Here is an 8,858-nt window from a genome sequence, read left to right as displayed (position 1 = left end):
CCGTAAACGCCAAAGGTGTTGGAATTGGGGCAATCTTGATCTCACCCACTGGTCAACACTATCCGGCTACAGCTAGGCTTCGTTTCTTTTGCACGAACAATACAGCTGAATATTAAGCCTGCATCATGGGCATAAATATGGTGATAGATCAAGATATTGAAGATTTGTTGATTATGGGGGATTCTGATCTGATTATCTGGCAAGCCCATGGTGAATGGGAAACTCGAGATGTCAAGCTTATTCCTTACCGGCAGCACGTGGAGGATCTCAGCAAGCGATTCAAATCAATAGAGTTCAGGTATATCCCGCGGTGTCACAATGAACTAGCCGATGCACTTGCCACCTTAGCTTCAATGTTACCTTACCCAGGCAACGCCCACATCGATCCCTTGGAAATCCAAATCAGGGAAAGACACGGTTACTGTAATGTAATCGAGGCAGGATCAAGTACCCAGCCATGGTACCATGATGTTAAGAGGTTCTTGAAGACACAAGAATACCCTGAACATGCTACTGGAGATCAAAAGAGAACTATTAGGCGGCATGCGAGTGGATTCTTTTTGAGCGGCTAGGTATTGTATAAAAGAACCCCGGATCTCAACTTGTTAAGATGTGTTGACGCCGAAGAAGCAGGAAAAATCATGCATGAAGTACACACAGGAGTGTGTGGACCTCATATGAACGGTTATGTCCTGGCAAAGAAAATCCTTTGAGCCGGGTATTATTGGATAACTATGGAGAAAGACTGTTTCAGCTTCGTCCGGAAATGTCATCAGTGTCAGGTGCATGGAGATCTGATTCATGCACCTCCAACGGAGCTACATCCTATGTCGGCACCGTGGCCTTTTGTCGCCTGGGGTATGGATGTCATCGGTCCGATTGAGCCGAAAGCTTCAAATGGGCACAGATTCATATTGGTCGCTATTGATTACTTCACAAAATGGGTCAAAGCTGTCACTCTCAAATCGGTCACTAAGAAAGTCATGGTGGATTTTGCACATTCAAATCTTATCTATCGTTTCGGTATTCCTGCAACTATCATCACAGATAACGCGGCAAACCTGAATAGTCACTTGATGGAAGATGTATGCGAGCAGTTCAAAATAACGCATAGGAACCCCACTCCTTATCGGCCCAAGGCCAATGGCACTGTTGAAGCAGCAAACAAAAACATCAAGAAGATTTTGAGGAAGACAATCCAGAGTTCCAGACAATGGCATGAACAGTTACCTTTTGCCTTGCTGGGATATCACACTACAGTGCGCACATCAGTAGGCGCAACCCCATACTTGTTGGTTTATGGGACCGAGGCTATGATACCGGCAGAGGTAGAAATTCCTTCGCTCCGGACCATTGTCGAAGTAGAAATTGAAGATAGCGAATGGGTTAAGACTCGATTGGAGCAGTTGTTAATTGATGAAAAGCGAATGGTTGCGGTCTGTCACGGGCAGTTGTACCAACAAATAATGGCCCGTGCTTACAACAAGAAAGTGCGACCCAAGAATTTTGAAGTAGGTCAACTGGTGTTAAGGCGCATTCTTCCGCATCACCAGGAAGCAAAAGGAAAATTTGCTCCTAACTGGAAAGGTCCATACATCATCAAGAAGATATTACAAAGAGGAGCGTTATATCTGGGTGATATTGAAGGAAATGATCCCGAAATAGCTGTGAATGCGGATGCAGTCAAAAGGTACTATGTCTGAGTTTACTTCAGTGATGTCTTGGCACATTTGAGATGATGAAGGCTTTTATTTCCGCTACCCAAACACTATCAACTCTTTTTACAAACCCTTTGATCCGGTTACATTTCCTTGGCTACCCTCTTTGGAACCCAAAAGCACCAAAACATTAAAAAAAAAAAGATTTGCTTGAACTATGTTCTGACTTGATTCCGAAAGGATATGTAGGCAGCCTCTCTCTGGGGTTCAGTCACACCAAAACAAAAATCCAATTTTCCCTGAAGTTGAAACTGGGGCAGATGTTATAATGTTTCGACCACGGGCCCACCAAATGGTTCCAAAGTTGTAATTTCATCCACAATTCTTTTACCAAAAACCGAGTGCAAGTCCTTTGGATCAATTTCCAAAAGCGGGGGAAACCAAGAAATATCATTGTTAGAAGCTGATGCATACTAAAACTGAGAGAATTAAAACGAGAGAGTCTTGTCGGTGAAAACCTTCGGGCACCATAAGGCAATGGCGAGCAAAGAAATCGAAAATGAGAGAGATTGTTTAGTAAAAACTCACAAAGAGTGCTATCGGGCGACAATGAGAAGAGAAATGAGAGAGTTCGACTAGCGAAAACCCGCAAAGGGCGCCGTCAGCCGAAAAGATGATTTCACCTCAGAAAGTTCTGGCAAGGTTCCCTGGTTTGGATACATAGATCCGTTTTTTGGTTCATGAGGAAATGCAAGTTCATGAGGGTCAGGCATCCAGTCCAAAAAGTATGTCATGTCAATTTAAAGTTAGCATGTGCCTCAGATAAGTCTTTCTTTTCCCCGAAAGGGACGCTTCTATTTCAAATTCGTTTCTCCGCTTTTTGTTTACCTTTCCTTGAATCCCTTTCGTTTTAACCCTAAATTCCAAAATGTGTTGGAAAGAAAAGGTGGCAGGACCGGTTTCACAGAGCTCCGTTTAGCAAGAAATGAAGAAAATACCCCGCCTCAGTGGTGCGTCAGTCCAATCCCGACTGATCATGATGTTGATTGCCTTCAAAAAAAAAAAATATATATATATATCCCCAACGAGTCTGCCCTAGTGAAAATCCCCAAGCAGAATGAGGTGGAAGAACCAAAGCCTTACACGGGCGAATCATCATGAAATCCGGAAATCCAAGTCTGATTAGTTTGAAAGGGGTTTGCTTGTGAATCCAATCAATGGCGGAGTTTCTCAACAGAAATGAGGCCGAGACCAGGCAATTGGAATGATCAAGGCCACCGAACCAACCACCGTTTTCAAACTGACGATTGTTCTTTATTTGGAGAATTGAAACAGGTACAATCCAAAGCAACCGTGCAAGAAGCAGGTGCGACCAAAAAGGAAAAGAAATGCACAGGTGCAAGAAACAGCTTTGCAGCAAGGAATCAACCCAAGAGGGAAGTTTCCTCCGAATTCTTTCCTGCATTTTTACTGAACAAAATAATAAAAAAAACCAAAAAAACAAAAAAAAACAAAAAAAAAACGAAAAAGAAATAAGAAGAAAATTCCAAAAAAAAAGGTTAGTTTAAAATCCCCAGTATCAACCTATCCTTATCAATATTAGGGCTCCAATCCCTAAGTTGAGATTTTAGACATAGGGCCTCCATTCCCTAATCGCCTTTATCAATATTAGGGCTCCAATCCCGGAGTTGAGATTTTAGACATAGGGCCTCCATTCCCTAGTCACCTTTGCCAACATTAGGGCTGCAATCCCTAATTTGAGATTTTAGACATAGGGCCTCCATTCCCTAGTCGCCTTTATCAACATTAGGGCTCCAATCCCTAAGTTGAAATTTTAGACATAGGGCCTCCATTCTTTAGTCGCCTTTGCCAACATTAGGGCTCCAATCCCTAAGTTGAAATTTGAGACATAGGGCCTCCATTCCCTAGTCGCCTTTATCAACATTAGGGCTCCAATCCATAAGTTGAAATTTTAGACATAGGGCCTCCATTCCCTAGTCACCTTTGCCAACATTAGGGCTCCAATCCCTGAGTTAAGCAATTTTCTTTTAGCCAACATTAGGGCTGCAATCCCTGAATTGAGCAAGTTTCCTTTAGCCAACATTAGGGCTCCAATCCCTGAGTTGAGCAAGTTTCCTTTAGCCGACATCAGGGATCCAATCCCTGAGTTGAGCAATTTTTCTTTTAGCCGACATTAGGGCTCCAATCCCTTAGTTGAGCGATTTTCTTTTAGCCGACATTAGGGCTCCAATCCCTGAGTTGAGCGATTTTTTTTAGCCGACATTAGGGCTCCAATCCCTGAGTTGAGCAATTTTCCTTTAGCTGACATTAGGGCTCCAATCCCTGAGTTGAGCAAGTTTTCTTTTAGCCGATATTAGGGCTCCAATCCCTGAGTTGAGCAATTTTCTTTTAGCTGACATTAGGGCTCCAATCCCTGAGTTGAGCGATTTTCTTTTAGCTGACATTGGGGCTCCAATCCCTAAGTTGAGCGATTTTATTTTAGCCGACATTAGGGCTCCAATCCCTGAGTTGAACGGTTTTTCTTTTAGCCGACATTAGGGATCCAATCCCTGAGTTGAGCGATTTTCTTTTAGCCGACATTAGGGCTCCAATCCCTGAGGTGAGCGATTTTTCTTTTAGCCAACATTAGGGCTCCAATCCCTGAGTTGAGCGATTTTCGTTTAGCCGACATTAGGGCTCCAATCCCTGAGTTGAGCAATTTTCTTTTAGCCGACATTAGGGCTCCAATCCCTGAGTTGAGCGATATTTCTTTTAGCCGACATTAAGGCTCCAATCCCTGAGTTGAGCGATTTTTCTTTTAGCCGACATTAGGGCTCCAATCCCTGAGTTGAGCAATTTTCCTTCAGCCGACATTAGGGCTCCAATCCCTGAGTTGAGCGATTTTCCTTTGGCCGATATTAGGGCTCCAATCCCTGAGTTGAGCAATTTTCTTTTAGCCGACATTAGGGCTCCAATCCCTGAGTTGAGTGATTTTTCTTTTAGCCGACATTAGGGCTCCAATCCCTGAGTTGAGCGATTTTCTTTTAGCCGACATTAGGGCTCCAATCCCTGAGTTGAGCGATTTTCTTTTAGCCGACATTAGGGCTCCAATCCCTGAGTTGAGCAATTTTCTTTTAGCCGACATTAGGGCTCCAATCCCTGAGTTGAGCGATTTTTCTTTTAGCCGACATTAGGGCTCCAATCCCTGAGTTGAGCGATTTTTCTTTTAGCTGACATTAGGGCTCCAATCCCTGAGTTGAGCAATTTTCCTTTAGCCAATATTAGGACTCCAATCCTTGAGTTGAGCGATTTTACTTTGGCCGACATTAGGGCTCCAATCCCTGAGTTGAGCAATTTTTCTTTAGCCGACATTAGGGCTCCAATCCCTGAGTTGAGCGATTTTTCTTTTAACCGACATTAGGGCTCCAATCCCTGAGTTGAGCAATTTTTCTGTTAGCCGACATTAGGGCTCCAATCCCTGAGTCAAGCGGTTTTTCCCTTTTAGCCAATATTAGGGCTCCAATCCCTGAATTGAGCGTTTTTACCTTTTGCAAACGTTAGGGATCCAATCCCTGAGTTGCGCCTTTTAGACTTGAGGTTTCCCATCCCCTCATCAATTCTGTAGATTTTTATGGCAATTAACTCACGAAATTTTCCTAGTGAAACTAAGGAAGAAAAATTTCGTTTGTTTGTTTGTTTGTTTTTTTGTTTGAGCAGGTCTGACCTCGAGGCACATGGATCGAGATGACCTACGGAAAGATTCTCAGATCCAGAATAAAGAAAGGAAGAAAAGAACAAAAAGAAGATGTTCTCAAATATTGGAGTAAACAAAGTGCGGATCGCTCAAAATCTGATTGAAGTCACGAGCTCCGCCAATCCTGTTTCACTCAATGCTGCAGAAATAAACAAGCGCCTACAACTTGCGAGCATCAAGATTCGGATCGAAGTCTACAAACAGAATCAGCGAAGACTCAAGATCAAGTTGCGAAAGGATTATAGATAGGAATCTTGTAACTAGTGGTTGACAGGCACAAGTAGCTAGTTTAGTTTCAATTTTCTTTGGTTGTAATAAGGAGGTCGGTAAAGCAGTGACGGCAGCACCAACAGCAGTAACAACAAGCATTGCAGTCCCATGGTAGTCCCAGCTACCAAAACTTCCCGAACTATATTGACCTGATTCCTGTTTAGCCCAGGATATGTAGGAAATCTTTGAAGCAAAGATTCGGTCAAATTTTTCAAAAAATGTGCTTCACACGGAGTATTCCAACGGGCAAAAATCGCTCATATCCGCTCACTTTATCTTTGCACGAAAACTCTTCGTGTTTTCGAGCAAAGAGGGGCAGCTGTGAGCACGTGATTTTTGTTTCCACGACAATTACTCCAAAAGAAATCGAAAAATAGAACAAAGCGTCTTTGTGTACAATTTTTAGATTTTGCGTGGCATTTTTTTGGTAGTTATTTGTAGTTTTTGTCTGTGATTGTTTATTTTTATTAATTTAAAATACAAAAAATATATGTTGCGTGTAAATTTAGGATCTTATTCTACTATTAGGAATTAATTAAATCGTATTTGGTTTTTAAATGAATGAAAATCACAAAAAATATCATTTTTGATAATTTTGTCATTTTTATCGTTTAATGGTGTGATTTTGTTCTTTTGTGAGTCAATTAATGTCTTTTTAATATAATTGTAATTTTGCAACTTATTTTAGGATTTTTGGTAGATTAGTATTTAGAAAGGGAATTAAAAGAAGAAAAAGAAATGAGTTAAAATTGGAATAAATCAGAATTGGGCCATTCAAATTGAACCCAAATCAGGACCAAAGCACTATCTTACCCGGTCCAAACCTTCAGCTCTCAAACACGCCTCAGACGACGTCGTTTCGAGAGTGGCGAATCTCGCCCGTTCATCCATCCTCATCCAACGGTCCCCGATCGCGCCCGTAACCTGACCTGTTTACCCGGGTCGACCCAGCCCTTCATTAAAACCAAACGACCCCGTTTTTACACCAAATGACCCCGTCCCGTCCCTCACCAATTAATCCAAGCCGTTAAGATCATTTGATCTAACGGCTCAAATTAATTGCCACGTTCCATATACCCAAAACCCCCAAACCCCTCTTACCCGTTTCATTCCCAAGCACCCTTCCCCTCCTGTCTCTAAACCAAATGAAACCCTCAAGAACCCTAGCACCGCCCTTCCATCCCCTCACTATAAACCCGATGGCAACGATGTCGGTGACCACCAAATTAACACCCCTAGTGCACCTCGACCCCCTGGACACGGATCTGCAAACCGTTTGGTTTGAATCAAACTACATCGTCTCGAATCTTCGTCTGAAGATTCGAGCCAAACCTCAACTTGTACTAACCAACCCCAGACTAACACCCAATAATCCCCTTTACTTCCTCGTCCTTAATCCCTAACCAGATTGGCTCGAACATGAGCAAAATCCGTCGACTGACGGATCTAGGGTTTCAGCGTTTCGAGGCAAGTCAAAGCTTCAAGATCGGTTGGCTTCTATTTAGTATTGTAGGCCTATTTCTCATGAAATAGACATATAATACTGACTAGGACTCAAATCCGAAAGAACATACTGTTAAGATCCGGGGAAAGAACAGTAAGTTTCTCCTTAATTTAATTTGTTTCCTTCTTAGTTTTGTTTGGTCTGTTTTGAATTGTATCTTTGTTTTGATTTATTTTTGTCATGTGTTTAGTACTTCTTTCCTTCTCGTCAGACTGTTTGTTGGGTCCGAGTTCTATATGTTAGAAGATATGACATTGGTTCAGACTTGTCTTCTATATGTGATATGTGGCATTGATATTCATTAATCCAGGTTAAGTTCAGTATTATCGCAGAATTTCCTTCATTCTATTTAGCTCAATTTGGAATTATGAATTAATCATTCCCATAATGAGCCACTGTTGATTTGAAGTTTGACCTGGTGTGTGTTCTAATTAGTGGTAATGCTGTTATTGATTTCTTTTTTCTTCTGTTTGAGCATTGATGAACTTTGTTTTCAGTTTTTAGATTCAGCTTCATTGTTTCTGCTGAGCTTTTGTTGTTAGTGTTGATTTTGTTTTGAAGTTTCAACCCAGAATTTAGGTGTTTGAATTAGCTATAGCTGCAGTTTAATATAGATTTCAGAGTGCAATTTGAATTGATATAGAACTGTTGTCCCTATTTGTTTATTTTTGGACAACATGTGCATTGTAGTTCTTTAATGAATTAATGTAACTTGACAGCATGTGCTGTCAGGACATACTCATGTTGCCCATACTTGTTTAGTTTAATAAAAGGATAAACCATTGTAAAGAGGGTTGTCAGGGGAATCCAATGGGAATATTTTTGTTTTAAATTGTGAGTGGAAAAACAGAAGGGAGAACATGGGGGGTCAGTTTTAATGGGTTTTAACAGGCTGGGAATGAAGTTCAGTTTGGGATATAAAAAGGGAAGGGTTTCAGAAGAACGGAAGAGGTTAGAACCTAAGGGAGCTGATCTTGCAAGGAAAAGAAAGCTCATTCCTAGACTTCAATCCTAAGAAGACAATAAACACCAAAAAAAAAACCTTTGTTTGTTCTATTAAAGCTGAAAATTCTGCTTTCCTTCACTTCTCTGTTTTGAAATCAGCACTACCTGTTTTGTTCCATTGAAACTTAGGCTTTTTTTTTCTTTGAGCGTCCGAAAATCAGGAATTACTGTTTCACTTTTGTTTCGGTGTTCACCTCTTTTCTGCCTGCCTACAACATTGGTATTTCGGGGTCTCAATTGAGTCTCCCGAGTCTATTTTGGTGGATATTGGTATTGTGTTCATTGGTTATCTATGTTTGTTCACTGAGATGTATTCTGCCTTTTTACTACTGCTGCTGTTGTTGTTCGCTACTTATCATTACTGCTGCACTGATCACTCCTCTTTTCCTTCTTGTGTCCAATATCCAGGTACACACTTGAATTTCACACTGATGTAACAGTAAAGTTGAGCATGAAATGAAAGATGCAAAGGATTTTAATCATTTGGTGTTGTACTTGTAGTTTTATAAAATGTTAGTGGATTTGCATAGTTTTTGGTTTATCTCAATAGAAAAATGCATTAGGTAGTTTGTACTTAATGGAAACTTAGTTTGTTTAATATTGTGATCTATAGTTGTTTAGTTGTCTATATGATAAAGTTATGTAATTTGTGGAATGCACAAGTAGT

Source organism: Nicotiana sylvestris, chromosome 5 (genome assembly GCF_000393655.2).
Source record: "Nicotiana sylvestris chromosome 5, ASM39365v2, whole genome shotgun sequence".
Classification (NCBI taxonomy): domain Eukaryota; kingdom Viridiplantae; phylum Streptophyta; class Magnoliopsida; order Solanales; family Solanaceae; genus Nicotiana; species Nicotiana sylvestris.
The sequence above is the reverse complement of the archived record's forward strand: the minus strand, read 5'-3'. Positions refer to the sequence as shown.